Below are 17,637 nucleotides of genomic sequence, written 5' to 3'. Positions count from 1 at the left end.
TTTCAGACACATGTATGTTGCATGGTAGTGCATTGACCAAGTTTTTTTAGCTCTTTAGGGGGGAAGAGACATTAGCGAGCAGGGGTTATCTAGGGCAATGCCCACGCCCATCGCATGCCCAGGCGTCGGTGCCCCCTCACCACCGGTTAGGTTCCCGGCGGTGCTCCGACAATCCATCCAGGTGAGGTATCCCAGAATATACGAAAACGATGAACCGAGTCCCTCCCCAATACCAAAGGTAGAATTCGAATATCATTATATGTTCGGTACCCAACAATGAATGAGTTGTCCCGGTCCCTCCCTAATCTAAGGGTAGAATTCGGATAGCCAACAATGGATGAATCCTCCCGGTCCCTCCCCTTTCGCAACAAGAGCCTCCAGCACCTTGGTGGCTCGGATGTGTGGGAGCCTCAGACACCATCGGTAACCTTGATGCTTGGATGTGCGGGAGCCTCGAGCACCATCGGCACCTTGGTGCATGGATGTGCGGGAGCCTCGGACACTGTCGGTAACCTAGGCCCTTGATTGTGCGGGAGCCTCGAGCACCATCGGCACCTTGGTGCTTGGATGTGCGGGAGCCTCGAGCACCATCGGCACCTTGGTGCATGGATGAGCGGGAGCCTTGAGCACCAAAGCTAAAGTTGGGCCCCTGTTGGTGCGGGAGCGTCGGGTAAAAAAAGTGTCCCCATTTCAGACACATGAATGTCACCTGGTAGCGGATTAACCAAGTTTTTTTAGCTCTTTAGGGGGGAGGTGATATTGAACGAGTAGGGGTTGTCCAGGGCACGGCCCACGCCCACAGTATGCCCGGACGTCAGTGCCCTCCCACCGCTGGTTAGGTTCCCGACGGTGCTTCGGCGATCCGTCCCGACGGTGCTCTGGCGAACCGTCCCGTCGGTGCTCCGGCGAACCGTTCCGGAAGCATAGGCCCTTGGTCGTGCGGGAGCCTCGGGCACCATCGGCACCTTGGTGCTAGTATGTGCAGGAGCCCCGGACACCATCGGCAAACCAAGCCCTTGGTCATGCAGGAGCCTCGGGCGCCATCGGCACCTCGGTGCTTCGATGTGCGGGAGCCTTAAGCACCATCGGCAACCTAGGCCCTTGGTCGTGCGGGAGCCTCGGGCACCATCGGTACCTCGGTGCTATGATGTACGGGAGCCTCGGACACTATCGGCAACCTAGGCCCTTGGTCGTGCGGGAGCCTCGAGCACCATCGGCACCTTGGTGCTTGGACGTGCGAGAACCTCGGGCACCATCGGCAACCTAGGCCTTTGGTCGTGCGAGAGGCTCGGGCACCATCAGCAAACTAAGCCCTTGGTCGTGCGGGAGCCTCGGGCACCATCGGTAAAATAGGCCCTTGGTCGTGCAAGAGCCTCGGCCACCATCGGCCCCTAGGTGCTGGGATGTGTGGGAGCCTCGGACACCATCAAAATGCCATGTTCTTCATCTTTTGGCCGAATTGGAGAGAAAATAAAAGGGGTTTAAAGCTTGTTTCATTCGGCACTTTCAAGCTTTGATTAAGGTAGGGATTTTGTTCAGTTTTTGATGATTTTTATGTTTTTGAGATCGTTGCTTCGATTACTATTTGACCCATGCTTGAATTTTTTATTTTGATGAATATTTTGAGCTATGCCATTGATGAATGGTTGAGTTTTATGATGTTAGTAGGTGAAATATGAAATATATTTGTTAGATTAATATATTTTGTATTGGAATTTTTAGTGAAATTGAGTAAATAGGGCTAAATTGTGAAATTAAATTTTTGGGGGACTAAAGTGTGAAATAAATGCAATGTGTGGACTTGTATGAGAACCATGAATATTCAGCCCTTGTGTGGTATGGGCAAATTTTGTGTAAATTGTGTTTTATGCAATAAGGAGTAAATTGTAAAAAAATGTAAATATTAGGGGCAAAATAGTAATTTGCCAAATTATGTGTTTTTGGATTAAATTGAATGTGTTAATAAATAAATTATCTTATTTTGAATATATTTAGATCGAGAACCAAAGAAATCGGAGTTAGATCGGGGAAAACCCAAATTAGTCGAGTAATCGTCCGACTTCGATTTTCCATCGTCCGAGGTAAGTCTATTAGCAATTTAATGTTATTAACTCAACATATATATATGTGTGTATATTTATTATATAATTGATGAGCTATAATTAAATGTATATAAATTGAATTTAGTTAATATAAGCATTTATATATGTAAATAAGAAGTTCGAATAAGTATGTATATATAATTATAAGTTTTTGGAGTTAAGTGAAAGTATGGAAGTTATATTTGTATTTATAATGTTCAATATATATATGTATATATATATAAATACGTTTTTGAATTTAGTTGAATTGTGAATGTTATAAAAATATTAATAGGGTTCGAATAAGCATGTATAAGTTATTGTATTGAAATTAGATATGAAGTTATTATATATATGAGCATGAGGTTCGATTGTGTATGAATATATATATATAAGTTCATGAGTTGAATTATAAGTATAAATTATATATAAATGTATATGAGGTGCAAATATGTATGTATACATATGTATAATTTTGTATTGAATCAAAGGTATGAAATTATTAGCTTAGATTATTTATAATATGTTTGAATGTATGATATGTTTTCTTTGAAGTGAATTTAATGCCATAAAATGTGTATGTATCTAAGTAATTGAATGTTAAATGTATATTACTTGGTATATTATAAATTTAATAGTATGATATTAGTAGTAGGATTCAAGTTATAAAGTTATATACATAAATTTGTTAGGTTGAATCATGAAGATATTGAGTGGATTTGGTGTTTGAATTTCATGTACCAATGTGGTTCAAAGATATAGGTTATAAATTTTGAGCTGAATTTTTATGTATGGATTTATATACATATATAGTTCGAATATGAATTACAGCTTCTTTGAACTGAAATTATTGTTGTGAATTATATAAGTATGTTTTAAGTGCATGATTGTTACGTAGAATTGAATATAATTCAATTCCAACGGAGAAACGACTATCGGATTTATTGCCAGTGAAATTATTCAGACTATACGTCTAGCAGGCTAAGTACCGGTGAACTGAATCAGGCTACAAGCCTAGCAGGCTAAGTGCCGGTGAACTGAATCAGGCTATAGGCCTAGCAGGCTAAGTGCCGGTGAACGGAATTAAACTATAAGCCTATTAGGTGAAGTGCCAGTGAATCTGTTTAAATTAAGTGATTCTATGCATTAGGTATAAATATATATGATTTTGTTTATATGAAATGGATAAATTTATGAACATTATTTCAAGGTGGTTGATGAGTATATAATCATTCGAATCCTTGTGAATAGTGAGTATGTATATATATATATCGGTTATCACGAAATTGTTGGATATAAATATATATGTGTATATATGTATGCATTCGGCATAGGTGGGTATAAGTGTATATGTGCATTCGGCACTTATAGTTGATAAGTATAAAATTTTGCTCTTGATATATGTAATTGAACAGTTATATATAAATGGATCCGATGAAGTGCGAACAATAAGTACTCTAGTAATCGGTATATGCGCTAATGATTATGTTAGTAACTTGATTATATGCATATAATGTATATACCCTTGTCCATTTATGTATATTAGTTAAATATACGTTCTTTTAGATTTAAACAAAATGACTTAATATAGCAATGATTGGTTAGTAAATATATTTGATATTTGTGATTTCAATAAATTTACTTAAAGAATTATGTGATTCTTTTATATGTATTTTTAGATATGCTATAGACTTACTAAGCTATAAAAGCTTACTTTGATTGTTTTTGTCCATTTGTTTTTATAGACTTTGGAGACGCGTTACGAGCTCGGGGATTATCAGCATAGTCTATCACACTATCGACTTCTTTTGGTATTTTGTTAAATATTTAAACTTGATCTTATGGCATGTATAGGTTTGAGTACAATGTTGGTTAAATTTTGATTGTAAATTATAAATAGCTATGCGAAAATGATTTAATTTTCATGTTTGTGATCAGTTTGGTTTTAAAAATGGTTGTGTTTGTTCGGTAATGCCTCGTAACCCTAATTCGACGATGGATACAGGTTAGGGGTGTTACATTGCCCGTCGGGTAGGGTGAGATGCCGGGATCAACCTCTTGAGGCAAAACGAACAAACCCCTGCGATCGCGCCAAGGAATCAAACGAAAAAGGGCACGTCTTACGTCACCGCACCGTTCGCGGTGTCGGTCTTGATGATGTTGTTCTCTTGTCGCAAAATATCTGAAACGACTCTCGACAGCGGATATTTCGGCTCTCGCGCCGATGAAGAACGTGGCGAAATGCAATTCTTGGTGTGAATTACGAAATCCGTGAACCATCGAGTCTTTGAACGCAAGTTGCGCCCCAAGCCATTAGGCGAAAACGCCCGCTGCTGGTGTCACGCATCGTCGCCCCATCCAACCATAAGCCCTCGAGCCTCGGTTGGACGCGGCGGAAATTGGCCTCCGTGCGCTCACAACCGGCGGTTGGCCTACATTCGAGTCCTCGGCGACATCATCGTCGCGACGATCGATGGTATCTTGTAAGCAACCTCGTTAGAGTCGTGCGCGTCCGTCGATCGAGACCCCGAACCCTTCGGCATCGCAAGGACGGTGCTCGCATCGCGACCCTGTGTCAAAGGGATTACCCACCGAGTTTAAGCATATCAATAAGCGGAGGAAAAGAAACTTACTAGATTTCCCTAGTAACGGCGAGGAACCGAAAAGCCCGGCTTGAGAATCGGTCGCCATCGGCGTCCGAATTATAATCTGGAGAAGCGTCCTCGGTGACGGACCGCTCAAGTCCCACGAAATGGGCGCCGGAGAGGTGAGAGCCCGTCGTGCGGACCTGTCGCCTACGAGGTACCGCTCTGAGTCGGGTTGTTTGGGAATGCACCCCTAATCGGTGCAGAAATTCGATCAAAGGCTAAATCTTGGGCGAGACCGATGGCGAACAAGTACCGCGAGGAAAGATGAAAAGGACTTTGAAAAGAGAGTCAAAGAGTGCTTGAAATTGTCGAGAGGAAGCGGATGGGGGCGGCGATCGCCTCAGTCGGATGTGGAACAGCGAGAGCCGGTCAAGCGATCGGCTTCAGGCGTGGATCGACGCGGAGTCGTGGCGGCCCAAGCCCGGCCTTTGATACACCGTGGAGACGTCGTCGCCTCGATCTCGATCCAAAGACGCGCCCTCGGCGTGCCCGGCACTGCGTGCTCGGGCGTCGACTGCGAGCTCCCCATGCGGCTGTCTTGAAACACGGACCAAGGAGTCGACATGTGTGCGAGTCAGCAAAGCTAGAAAACCCGTAAGGCGCAAGGAAGCCGATTGGTGAGATCCTCGCGGTGCACCGCCGACCGACCTTGATCTTCGAGAAGGGTTCGGTGAGAGCATGCACTGTCGGGACGAAAGATGGTGAACTATGCTGGAAGGGGCGAAACCAGAGGAAACTCGGTGGAGGCCCGCACCGACTTGACGATGCAAATCGTTAAATCGACTTGGGTATAGGGCGAAAGACTAATCGAACCGCCTAGTAGCCGGTTTCCTCAAAGTTTCCCTCGGGATAGCCGGAGCCCTTAGCGAGTTACGTCGGGTAAAGCCAATGATTAGAGGCATCGAGGCGAACGCCTCGACCTATTCTCAAACTTTAAATAGGTAGGACGCGCGATCGCTTGTTGAGCCGCTTCTGTAATCGAGAGCTCAAGTGGGCCATTTTGGTAAGCGGGCGGCGATCGGGATGAACCGAAGTCAGATTCTGATTGCCCAACTACGCGCTAACCTAGAAGCCACAGAGGGTGTTGGTCGATTAAGGCAAAGCAGGGCGGTGGTCATGGAAGTCGAAATCCGCTAAGGAGTGTGTAACAACTCACTGTCGAATAAACTAGCCCGAAAATAGATGGCGCTTAAGCGCGACCTATACCCTATTGTCGGGGCAAGGGCCAGCCCCGATGAGTAGAAAGGCGCGCGGTCGCCGCAAAATCGGCCGCAAGCCCGTGAACAACCGTCGGTGCGAGATCTTGGTGGTAGTAGCAAATATTCAAATGAGAACTTTGAAGGTCAAGAGGGGAAATGTTCCATGTGAGCGGCACTTGCACATGGGTTAGTCAATCCTAAGAGATGGGGAAGCCCATCGGCGGTAGCGCCCAGTAGCGAGCTTCAAAGGAATCGGGTTAAAATTCAACCGCGCGATAAATGACGGTGGCAAACATTAGGGAGTCAAGAGACGTCGGCGGGGCCTCGAAAAGAGTTATCTTTTCGTTTAACGCCCGCCCACCCCAGAAACGGCTCGGCGGAGGTAGGGTCCAGTAATGGAAGAGCACCGCCGTCGCGTGGTGTCCGGTGCGCCCGGCACCCTTGAAAATCTGGAGGACCGAGGGTCGTCCGCTACCGTCGTACTCATAACCGCATCAGTCTCCAAGGTGAACGACCTACGGTCAATGGAACAATGTAGGCAAGGGAAGTCGGTAAAATGGATCCGTAACCTCGGAAAAGGATTGGCTCGAGGGTGAGCACGGGGTCCCGATCCGAACCGTCTCTTCCGGCCAAGATCTTTGCGAGTTGCTCATGGCGAATGCGGTCGCCGCGTCTTGGCCGGGGATTTAATCGAACAGCTCCTGGGGGCCTTCCCGGCGACAAACGATCGACTTCGGTGAAATGCGGACAAGGAAATCATTGTTTAATTAAAACAAAGCATTGCGATGGTCCTGCGGATGCTCACGTAATGTGATTTACGCGCTCAAATGTCAAAGTGATGAAATTCAACCAAGCGCGGTAAACGGCGGGAGTAACTATGACTCTCTTAAGGTAGCCAAATGCCTCGTCATCTAATTAGTGACGCGCATGAATGGATTAACGAGATTCCCACTCGTCCTCGCTTACTATCCAACAAACCACGACCAAGGAACGGGCTTGGCGAGAATCGGCAAGGAAAGAAGACCTGTTGAGCTTGACTCTAGTCCGACTTTGTGAAATGACTTGAGAGGTGTAGGATAAGTGGGAGCTCTCGGTGAAATTGAAATACCACTACTTTTAACGTTATTTTACTTATTCCGTGAATCGGTGGCGGGCACGACCCTCTTTTTGGACCCAAGGTCGGCTTCATCCACCGATCCGGCGGAAGACATTGTCGGTAGGGAGTTTGGTGGGCGGCACATCCGTTAAAAGATAACGCAGTGTCCTAAGATGAGCTCAACGAGAAAAAATCTCGCAGCAACAAAAGGGTAAAAGCTCGTTTGATTACGATTTCCGATCTAATCTGAACCGTGAAAGCGTGGCCTATCGATCCTTTATACCTTGAAATTTGAAGCTAGAGATGTCGGAAAAGTTACCACGAGGATAAGCGGCTTGTGGCGATAGCGTTCATAGTGACGTTACTTTTGATCCTTCGATGTCGGCTCTTCCTATCATTGTGAAGCGAAATTCACCAAGTGTTGGATTGTTCACCCACCAATAGGGAACGTGAGTGGGTTTAGACCATCGTGAGACAAAGTTAGTTTTACCCTCACCGATGGCAGCGTCACAATAGTAATTCAACCTAGTACGAAAGGAACCGGTGATTCACACAATTGGTCATCGCGCTTGGTTGAAAAGCCGATGCTGGCTACCGTCTGTTGGATTATGACCGAACGCCTCTAAGTCGAATCTGCGCTAGAAGCGACGCCGCTGCCCGTCGCCCGATTGCCAACCCGCAGATGGGGCCTCGGCCCCAAGGGCACGTGTCGAGGTGTCATGCGGCCATGGAGGACAAGTCGCGGCGCCTCGAGCGTAATTCCCACCGAAGCGGGTAGAATCTTTGCAGATGACTTAAATACGCTGACGGGGTATTGTAAGTGGCGAGTGGCCTTCTTGCCACGATCCACCGAGATTCACCCTTTGTCGCCCGATTCATCCCTCCCTATCACCGATCCCATCCCCCTAGTTACATTGCGACCCTACCACAGGGTCCCGGTGGGGACTTGGTGTAAGGACTTAGTTAAACACCTAGCTGTGCCGTCCCCCTTCGGGAAACATGGTAGAACGAGGGCCTTTGCTGGTGCGGGTGCCAGCTCCCCACTATTGGTGACTCCAGGCACTTTTTCAATTTTTTGCCCTACCGTGCCATCGTGCATTGGTTCATGGACCAAACATTCGGCTTCTTGTATTTGTTTTGGGCCAACAGTAAAATTTTCAGTAAAAAACAATAAGTCACTAACTGGAATAAAGCGGCACAAAAAAATTTGTCCCCGTTTCAGACATGTGGGGGAGCTCCCCACTGTCGGCACCTTGGTGCCTCGGATGTACGGGAGCCACGAGCACCATCGACAACTTCGGCCCCTGTTGGTGCGGAAGCATTGGGCTAAAAAAAGTGTCCCTGTTTCGGATATATGGAAACTAAAAAAAAACGTGTCCCTATTTCAGACACATGCATGTCGCCTGGTAGCGCATTGACCAAGTTTTTTTAGCTCTTTAGGGGGAAAAGACATTGAGCGAGCAGGGGTTATCCAAGGCAATGCCCACGCCCATCGCATGCCCGGGCATCGGTGCCCCCCCACCACGGGTTAGGTTCCCGGTGGTGCTCCGACAATCCATCCCGATGAGATATCCCAGAATATACGAAAACGATGAATCAAGTCCCTCCCAAATACCAAAGGTAGAATTCGACTATCATTATATGTTCGGTACCCAACAATGAATGAGTTGTCCCGGTCCCTCCCCAATCCAAGGGTAGAATTTGGATAGCCAACAATGGATGAATCCTCCCGGTCCCTCCCCTTTTGTAACAAGAGCCTCCATCACCTTGGTGGCTCGGATGTGTGGGAGCTTCAGACACCATCGGTAACCTTGATGCTTGGATGTGCGGGAGCCTCGAGCACCATCGGCACCTTGGTGCATGGATGTACGGGAGCATCGGACACCATCGGTAAACTAGGCCCTTGGTTGTGGGGAGCCTCGGAGACCATCGGCACCTCGGTGCTATGATGTGCGGGAGCCTCAGACATTGTCGGCAACCTAGGCCCTCGGTCGTGCGGGAGCCTCGAGCACTATCGGTACCTTGGTGCTTGGATGTGCGGGAGCCTCGAGCACCATCGGTACCTTGGTGCATGGATGAGCGGGAGCCGTGAGCACCAAAGCTAAAGTTGGGCCCCGGTTGGTGCGGGAGCGTCGGGTAAAAAAGTGTCCCCATTTCAGACACATGAATGTCACCTGGTAGCGCATTGACCAAGTTTTTTTAGCACTTTAGGGGGGAGGTGATATTGAGCGAGCAGGGGTTGTCCAGGGCAAGGCCCACGCCCACCGTATGCCCAGACGTCGGTGCCGCCCCACCACCGGTTAGGTTCCCGGCGGTGCTCCGGCGATCCGTCCCGGTGGTGCTCCAGCGAACCGTCCCGTCGATGCTCCGGCGTACCGTCTCGTTGATCCTCGGGCACCATCGACACCTTGGTGCTAGGATGTGCAGGAGCCCCGGACACCATCGGCAAACTAAGCCCTTGGTCATGCAGGAGCCTCGGGCGCCATCGGTACCTCGGTGCTTTGATGTGCGGGAGCCTCGGGCACCATCGGCAACCTAGGCCCTTGGTCGTGCGGGAGCCTCGGGCACCATCGGCAGCTCGGTGCTATGATGTGCGGGAGCCTCAGACACTGTCGACAACCTAGGCCCTTGGTCGTGCGGGAGCCTCGAGTACCATCGGCACCTTGGTGCTTGGATGTGCGAGAACCTCGCGCACTATCGGCAACCTAGGCCCTTGGTCGTGCGAGAGGCTCGAGCACCATCGGCAAACTAAGCCCTTGGCCGTGTGGGAGCCTTGGGCACCATCGGCAAAATAGGCCCTTGGTCGTGCGGGAGCCTCGGCCACCATCGGCCCCTAGGTGCTGGGATGTGCGGGAGCCTCGGACACCATCGGCAAACTAGGCCCTTGGTCGTGTGGGAGCCTCGGGCACCATCGGCAGCTCGGTGCTCTGATGTGCAGGAGCCTCGGACACTGTCAGCAACCTAGGCCCTTGGTCGTGCGGGAGCCTCGAGCACCATCGGTAACCTAGGGCCTTGGTCGTGCGAGAGGCTCGGGTACCATCGGCAAACTAAGCCCTTGGTCGTGCGAGAGCCTCGGGCACCATCGGCAGCTCGATGCTATGATGTGCGGGAGCCTCAGACACTGTCGGTAACCTAGGCCCTTGGCCGTGCGGGAGCCTCGAGCACCATCGGCACCTTGGTGCTTGGATGTGCGAGAACCTCGCGCACCATCAGCAACCTAGGCCCTTGGTCGTGTGGGAGCCTCGGGCACCATCGGCAAAATAGGCCCTTGCTCGTGCGGGAGCGTCAGCCACCATCGGCCCCTAGGTGCTGGGATGTGCGGGAGCCTCGGACACTATCGGCAAACTAGGCCCTTGGTCGTGTGGGAGCCTCGGGCACCATCGTCAGCTCGGTGCTTTGATGTGCGGGAACCTTGGACACTGTCGGCAACCTAGGCCCTTGGTCGTGCGGGAGCCTCGCGCACTATCGGCAAACTAAGCCCTTGGTCGTGCGGGAGCCTCGGGCACCATCGGCAAAATAGGCCCTTGGTCGTGCGGGAGCCTCGGCCACCATCGGCCCCTAGGTGCTGGGATGTGCGGGAGCCTCGGACACCATCGGCACCTCGGCCCTTGGTCGTACGGGAGCCTCGGGCACTATCGGTACCTTGGTGGCTCGGATGTGTGGGAGCCTCGGGCAGCACCAGTACCTCGGTGGCTAGGAGGTGCGGGAGCCTCGGATACCATTGGTAACTTGGTGCTTGGATGTGCGGGAGCCTCGGGCACCCATCGGCACCTTGGTGCCTGGGATGTGCGGGTTAAAGAAGAGTGTCCCCATTTCAGACAATCGAATGTTTCCTGGTAGCATATTAACGAAGCTTTTTTAGCTCTTTAAGGGGTAGATCCGCCGCCCGGGTGCCCTCCGAGCCGAGGTAGGTCGTCTAGCCCCCATGGGGTCGGGTCATCATGCGACTCACCTCGGGGGTGAGTCGGTCGCCGGTGGTGGTGCCCGGGGTGACAATCGCCTTGTGCATCCCAAGTCAGCAACCACACGGTGCCTTGGCCTTGCCAAGCCCTTGCTCGCATTCGAAACTGCCCGCGACCCTAATACCAAGTCCCTTTGACGGCAACGGCCCACTGGGGGGTGTAAGTTGAGTTTGTAGGCTTGGTCTTGGCTCGACCAAGTGCCGGTGGGACCTTTCCCCTCGTAGTTCTCGTGCCAAGCAGTTGTGGTACGCCCTCGTTCGTTGTTCCTTCCGCTCCCTTACCATTCGGTTGGGTGGGCGCTACTACTAGTACGCAATAGGCATATGAGTGGTGTTTTGGTTGTGTGTATTGGCAGGCTCCATGCTACTCGCATCGAACTATCGAGCCGCACTCCTCTTCATTAACTCCCCTTGTTGTAATTGAACTCAAGGGGTGCGATTGGGATCTGTCTTTGCGTGCTTAAGCCGGATGGAATTATGGATGTGTTGCCATCCCTTCTCCATCCGTGCCGCTTCGGTGCGTGGTGGACCTCAATCGTGCCTTGTGTCCCGAAAGTCGCCCCTTAAATCGGCGTGGCCTTATCGGTTGCCACCGGTGCTCGATCGTGCTTTGGATCGGAAAATATTTTTGAGAGTAGGGTTGGGCCCTTATCTCTTGATGCCTATGCATTTTGTCTCTTGACACGGACGATGCTCGTGCTCTGTTATGACCTCTTCGTAGCTCACGGGGCATGTTGAGGGCCATGCGGTCTGACATCACGGAGAATGCTACTTGGTTGATCCCGCCAGAGTCATATGCTTGTCTCAAAGATTAAGCCATGCATGAGTAAGTATGAACAAATTGATTCGTGAAGCTGCGAATGGCTCATTAAATCGATTATAGTTTGTTTGATGATATTTGATACTCGGATAAGCGTAGTAATTCTAGAGCTAATCGTGCAACAAACCCCGACTTGGAAGGATGCATTTATTAGATAAAAGGTCGACGCGGGCTTTGCCGTTGCTCGATAATTCATGATAACTCGACGGATCGCACGGCCTTTGTGCTTGGCGACGCATCATTCAAATTTCGCCCTATCAACTTTCGATGGTAGGATAGTTGCCTACTATGGTGGTGACGGTGACGGAGAATTAGGGTTCGATTAGGAGGGAGCACGAGAAACGGCTACCACATCCAAGGAAGGCGGCGAAGCAAAAATTACCCAATCGACACGGGAGGTAGTGACAATAAATAACAATACAGGGCTCTATGAGTGCGGTAATTGGAATAAGTACAATCTAAATCCTTAACGAGGATCCATTGGAGGACAAGTCCGGTGCTGCGGTAGCGGTAATTCCAGCTCAATAGCGTATATTTAAGTTGTTGCGCTTAAAAAGCTCGTAGTTGGACTTAGGGGTGGGTCGGTAGGTCCGCCTTACGGTGAGCACCGATGCGCTCGTCCATCTTGCTAACGATGAGCTCCTGGCCTTAATTGGTAGGGTCATTCCTCCCAAGACCTTACTTTGAAAAATTAGAGTGCTCAAAGCGAGCCTCACGCTTGTATACATTAGCATGGGATAACATCATAGGATTTCGATCCTATTGTGTTGGCCTTTAGGATCGGAGTAATGATTAACGAGGGACGATCGGGGCATTCAGTATTTCATAGTCGGAGGTGAAATTCTTGGATTTATGAAAGGCGAACAAGCTGCGAAAGCATTTGCCAAGGATGTTTTCATTAATCAAGAACGAAAGTTGGGGGCTCGAAGGCGATCAAATACCGTCCTAGTCTCAACCATAAGCGATCTGACCGTGGATCGGCGGATGTTGCTTTTAGGACTCATGGCACCTTATGAAAATCAAAGTCTTTGGGTTAGGGGAGTATGGTCGCAAGGTTGAAACTTAAAGGAATTGGTGAAGGGCACCACGAGTGGAGCTGCGGCCTAATTTCACTCAACACGTGGAAACTTACCGGTCCGGACATAGTAAGGATTGATGACCGAGAGCTCCTTCTTGATTCTATGGGTGGCGGTGCATGGCCGTTCTTAGTTGGTGGAGCGATTTGTCCGGTTAATTAGTTAACGAGCGAGACCTCGACTGCTAACTAGCTACGGAGGTGATCCTCGTGGCTATCTTCTTAGAGGAACTATGGCCTTTAGGCCAAGGAAGTTTGAGGCAATAACAGTGCGTGATGCCCTTAGATGTTACGGGCAGCGCTGCTTCTGTCGATGTATTCAACGAGTCTATAGCCTTGGCCGAAGCGGGCCGGGTAATCTTTGAAATTTCATCGTGATGGGGATAGATCATTGCAATTGTTGGTCTTCAACGAGGAATTCCTAAAAGCGCGAGTCATCACTCGCGTTGACTACGTCCCCGCCCTTTGTACACACCGCCTCGTCGCTCCTACGGATTGAATGGTCGGTGAAGTGTTCGGATCGCGGCGGCGTGGGCGGTTCATTGCCATGACGTCGCGAGAAGTCCATCGAACCTTATCATTTAGAGGAAGGACAAGTCGTAACAAGGTTTACGTAGGTGAACTGCGGAAGGATCATTGTCGAAACACCCTAATGAGCGACCATAAGCGCGTTGCAAACAACACCGGAGGTGGTGCGGGTGTATCCTCGCCTCGCCACCCGTGTCTCGGGCGGCCGCCTAGTCGTCCCTTTGCCCGTCGAGTGGGTTGAGATGCGGGATCAACCTCTTGAGACAAAGCGAACAAACTCCGGCGCGAATCGCGCCAAGGAATCAAAGCGAAAAAGGGCACGTCTTACGTCGCGCACCATTCGCGGTGTCAATGCTTCGTTGAGCCGCCACGGAATCGAGAGCTCAAGTGGGCCATTTTGGTAGCGAATCGGCGATGCGGGATGAATCGGAAGCGGGTTACGGTGCCCAATCTGGCGCTAACCTAGAACCCACAAAGGATGTTGGTCGATTAAGGCAAGCGGGAGGTGGTCATGGAAGTCGAAATCCGCTAAGGAGTGTGTAACAACTCACTGTCGAATCAACTAGCCCGAAAATGGATGGCACTTAAGCGCGCGACCTATACCCCATTGTCGGGGCAAGGGCGAACCACGATGAGTAGGAGGCGGCGGTGCCAAGAAACCTGTAGCCTGAGCCCAAGCGAGCTATTGTCGGTCACGAGATCTTGGTGGTAGTAGCAAATATTCAAATGAGAACTTTGAAGGTCAAGAGGGGAAAGGTTCCATGTGAGCGGCACTTGCATATGGGTTAGTCGATCCTAAGAGACGGAAGCCCGTCCGACAAATAGCGATGTCGTGGGTGCGGCATGGCAACACAAATCGCAGGCGCCTCCTGAGTGTAATTCCCACCGGCGGCGGGTAGAATCCTTTGCAGACAACTTAAATCTGCTGACGGGGTATTGTAAGTGGCGAGTGGCCTTCTTGCCACGATCCACGAGATTCACCCTTTGTCGCCTCGATTAAATCCCTCCCTATCGCCGATCCCATCCCCCTAGTTACATGCACGACCCTACCACAGGGTCCCGGTGGGGACTTGGTGTAAGGACTTAGTTAAACACCTGGCCGTGCCATCCCCCTTCGGGAAACATGGTAGAACGGGGGCCTTTGCTGGTGCGGGTGCCAGCTCCCCACTGTTGGTTACTCCGGGCACTTGTTCAATTTTCTGCCCTACCGTGCCATCGTGCATTGGTTCATGGACCAAAAATTCGGCTTCTTGTATTTGTTTTGGGCCAACAGCAAAATTTTCAGTTAAAAACAATAAGTCACTAAGTGGAATAAAGCGGCACAAAAAAAATTGTCCCCGTTTCAGACATGTGGGGGAGCTCCCCACTGTCGGCACCATGGTGCCTCGGATGTACGGGAGCCACGAGCACCATCGACAACTTCGGCCCCTGTTGGTGCGGAAGCATTGGGCTAAAAAAAGTGTCCCTGTTTCGGACATATGGAAACTAAAAAAAAACGTGTCCCTATTTCAGACACATGTATGTCACCTGGTAGCGCATTGACCAAGTTTTTTTAGCTCTTTAGGAGGGAAGAGACATTGAGCGAGTAGGGGTTATCCAGGGCAATGCCCACGCCCATCGCATGCCCGGGCATCGGTGCCCCCCCACCACCGGTTAGGTTCCCGGCGGTGCTCCGACAATCTATCCCGGTGAGGTATCCCAGAATATACGAAAACGATAAATCAAGTCCCTCCCAAATACCAAAGGTAGAATTCGAATATCATTATATGTTTGGTACCCAATAATGAATGAGTTATCCCGGTCCCTCCCCAATCCAAGGGTAGAATTCGAATAGCCAACAATGGATGAATCCTCCCGGTCCCTCCCCTTTTGCAACAAGAGCCTCCATCACCCTGGTGGCTCGGATGTGTGGGAGCCTCAGACACCATCGGTAACCTTGATGCTTGGATGTGCAGGAGCCTCGAGTACCATCGGTACCTTGGTGCATGGATGTGCGGGAGCATCGGACACCATCGACAAACTAGGCCTTTGGTTGTGGGGAGCCTCGGAGACCATCGGCACCTCGGTGCTATGATGTGCGGGAGCCTCGGACACTATCGGCAACCTAGGCCCTTGGTCGTGCGGGAGCCTCGAGCACCATCGGCACCTTGGTGCTTGGATGTGCGGGAGCCTCGAGTACCATCGGCACCTTGGTGCATGGATGAGCGGGAGCCTTGAGCACCAAAGCCAAAGTTGGGCCCCTGTTGGTGCGGGAGCGTCGGGTAAAAAAAGTGTCCCCATTTCAGACACATGAATGTCACCTGGTAGCGCATTGACCAAGTTTTTTTAGCTCCTTAGGGGGGAGGTGATATTGAGCGAGCATGGGTTGTCCAGGGCACGGCCCACGCCCACCGTATGCCCGGATGTCGGTGCCCTCCCACCGCCAGTTAGGTTCCCGGTGGTGCTCCGGCGATCCGTCCCGGCGGTGCTCCAGCAAACCGTCCCGTCGGTGCTCCTGCGAACCGTCCCGGTAGCATAGGCCCTTGGTCGTGCGGGAGCCTCGGGCACCACCGACACCTTGGTGCTAGGATGTGTAGGAGCCCCGGACACCATCGGCAAACTAAGCCCTTGGTTATGCAGGAGCATCGGGCACCATCGGTAACCTAGGCCCTTGGTCGTGCGGGAGCCTCGGGCACCATCGGTAGCTCGGTGCTATGATGTGCGGGAGCCTCGGACACTATCGGCAACCTAGGCCCTTGGTCGTGCGGGAGCCTCGAGCACCATCGGCACCTTGGTGCTTGGATGTGCGAGAACCTCACGCACCATCGGCAACCTAGGCCCTTGGTCGTGCGAGAGGCTCGCGCACCATCGACAAACTAAGCCCTTGGTCGTGCGGGAGCCTCGGGCACCATCGGTAAAATAGGCCCTTGGTCGTACGGGAGCCTCGGCCACCATCGGCCCCTAGGTGCTGGGATGTACGGGAGCCTCGGACACCATCGGCAAACTAGGCCCTTTGTCGTGCGGGAGCCTCGGGCACCATCGGCAGCTCGGTGCTATGATGTGCGGGAGCCTCGGACACTGTCGGCAACCTAGGCCCTTGGTCGTGCGGGAGCCTCGAGCACCATCGGCAACCTAGGCCCTTGGTCGTGCGAGAGGCTCGGGCACCATCGGCAAACTAAGCCCTTGGTCGTGCGGGAGCCTCGGGCACTAACGGTAAAATAGGCCCTTGGTCGTGCGGGAGCCTCGGCCACCATCGGCTCCTAGGTGCTGGGATGTGCGAGAGCCTCGGACACCATCGGCACCTCGGCCCTTGGTCGTGCGGGAGCCTCGGGCACCATCGGCACCTTGGTGGCTCGGATGTGCGGGAGCCTCGGGCAGCATCGGCACCTCGGTGGCTAGGAGGTTCGGGAGCCTCGGACACCATCGGCAACTTGGTGCTTGGATGTGCGGGAGCCTCGGGCACCCATCGGTACCTTGGTGCCTGGGATGTGCGGGCTCAAGAAGAGTGTCCCCATTTCAGACAGTCGAATGTTTCCTTGGTGCCTGAGATCCACTGCCCCCCGGCGTGCCCCCCTCCGAGCCGAGGTGGGGTGCGTCTAGCCCCCCCATGGGGGTCGGGTCGTCCCGTAACGACTCACCACGGGTCGATCGATCCTGCCGGCGGTGGTGGCCGGTGACAATTCTCCGGCCGGTCAAGCCGTGCCCTTAGAAATGTAATAGCGACTCAGGGACCAAGTTCCTATTCGGGCAAAGATCTCTTGGGGTGGCTTATGCATTCTTTGTGGGCTCGAGCTTGGCTTGCCCTTCGCCCGTCACGTTTAGGGGCGCCTTGTGTATCTCAAGTCGGCGACCACACGGTGCCTTGGCCTTGCAAGCCCTTGCCCGCATTCAGAACGCCCGCGACCCTAGTAGCGAGTCCCTTTGACAACAACGGCCTTGGGGGTGTAAGTTGAGTTTGTAGGCTCGGTCTTGGCTCGACCAAATCACCGGTGAGACCTTTCCCTCGTAGTTCTCGTACCAGCGGTTGTAGTGCGCCTCGTTCGTTGTTCCTTCCGCTCCCCTACCATTCGGTTGGGTGGGTGAAACATTGGGAGGTGTGCGTGGGCGCTACTACTAATACGCAATAGGCATATGAGTGGTGTTTTGGTTGTGTGTATTGGCGGGCTCCATGCTACTCGCATCGAACTGTCGAGCCGCACTCCTCTTCATTAACTCCCTTGTTGTGTCGAACTCAAGGTGCGATTGGGATC

At 51.5% G+C, this 17,637-nt stretch overlaps 1 pseudogene; it reads left to right on the top strand.

The window, feature by feature from the left end:
* Positions 1-4,646: 4,646 nt before the first annotated feature.
* Positions 4,647-7,903, top strand: LOC128042212 (28S ribosomal RNA; annotated as a pseudogene).
* The last annotated feature ends 9,734 nt before the right edge of the window (positions 7,904-17,637 follow it).

Source organism: Gossypium raimondii, chromosome 6 (assembly GCF_025698545.1).
Source record: "Gossypium raimondii isolate GPD5lz chromosome 6, ASM2569854v1, whole genome shotgun sequence".
In the NCBI taxonomy this organism is placed as follows: domain Eukaryota; kingdom Viridiplantae; phylum Streptophyta; class Magnoliopsida; order Malvales; family Malvaceae; genus Gossypium; species Gossypium raimondii.
This window is presented reverse-complemented; position numbering and strand designations above follow the sequence as displayed.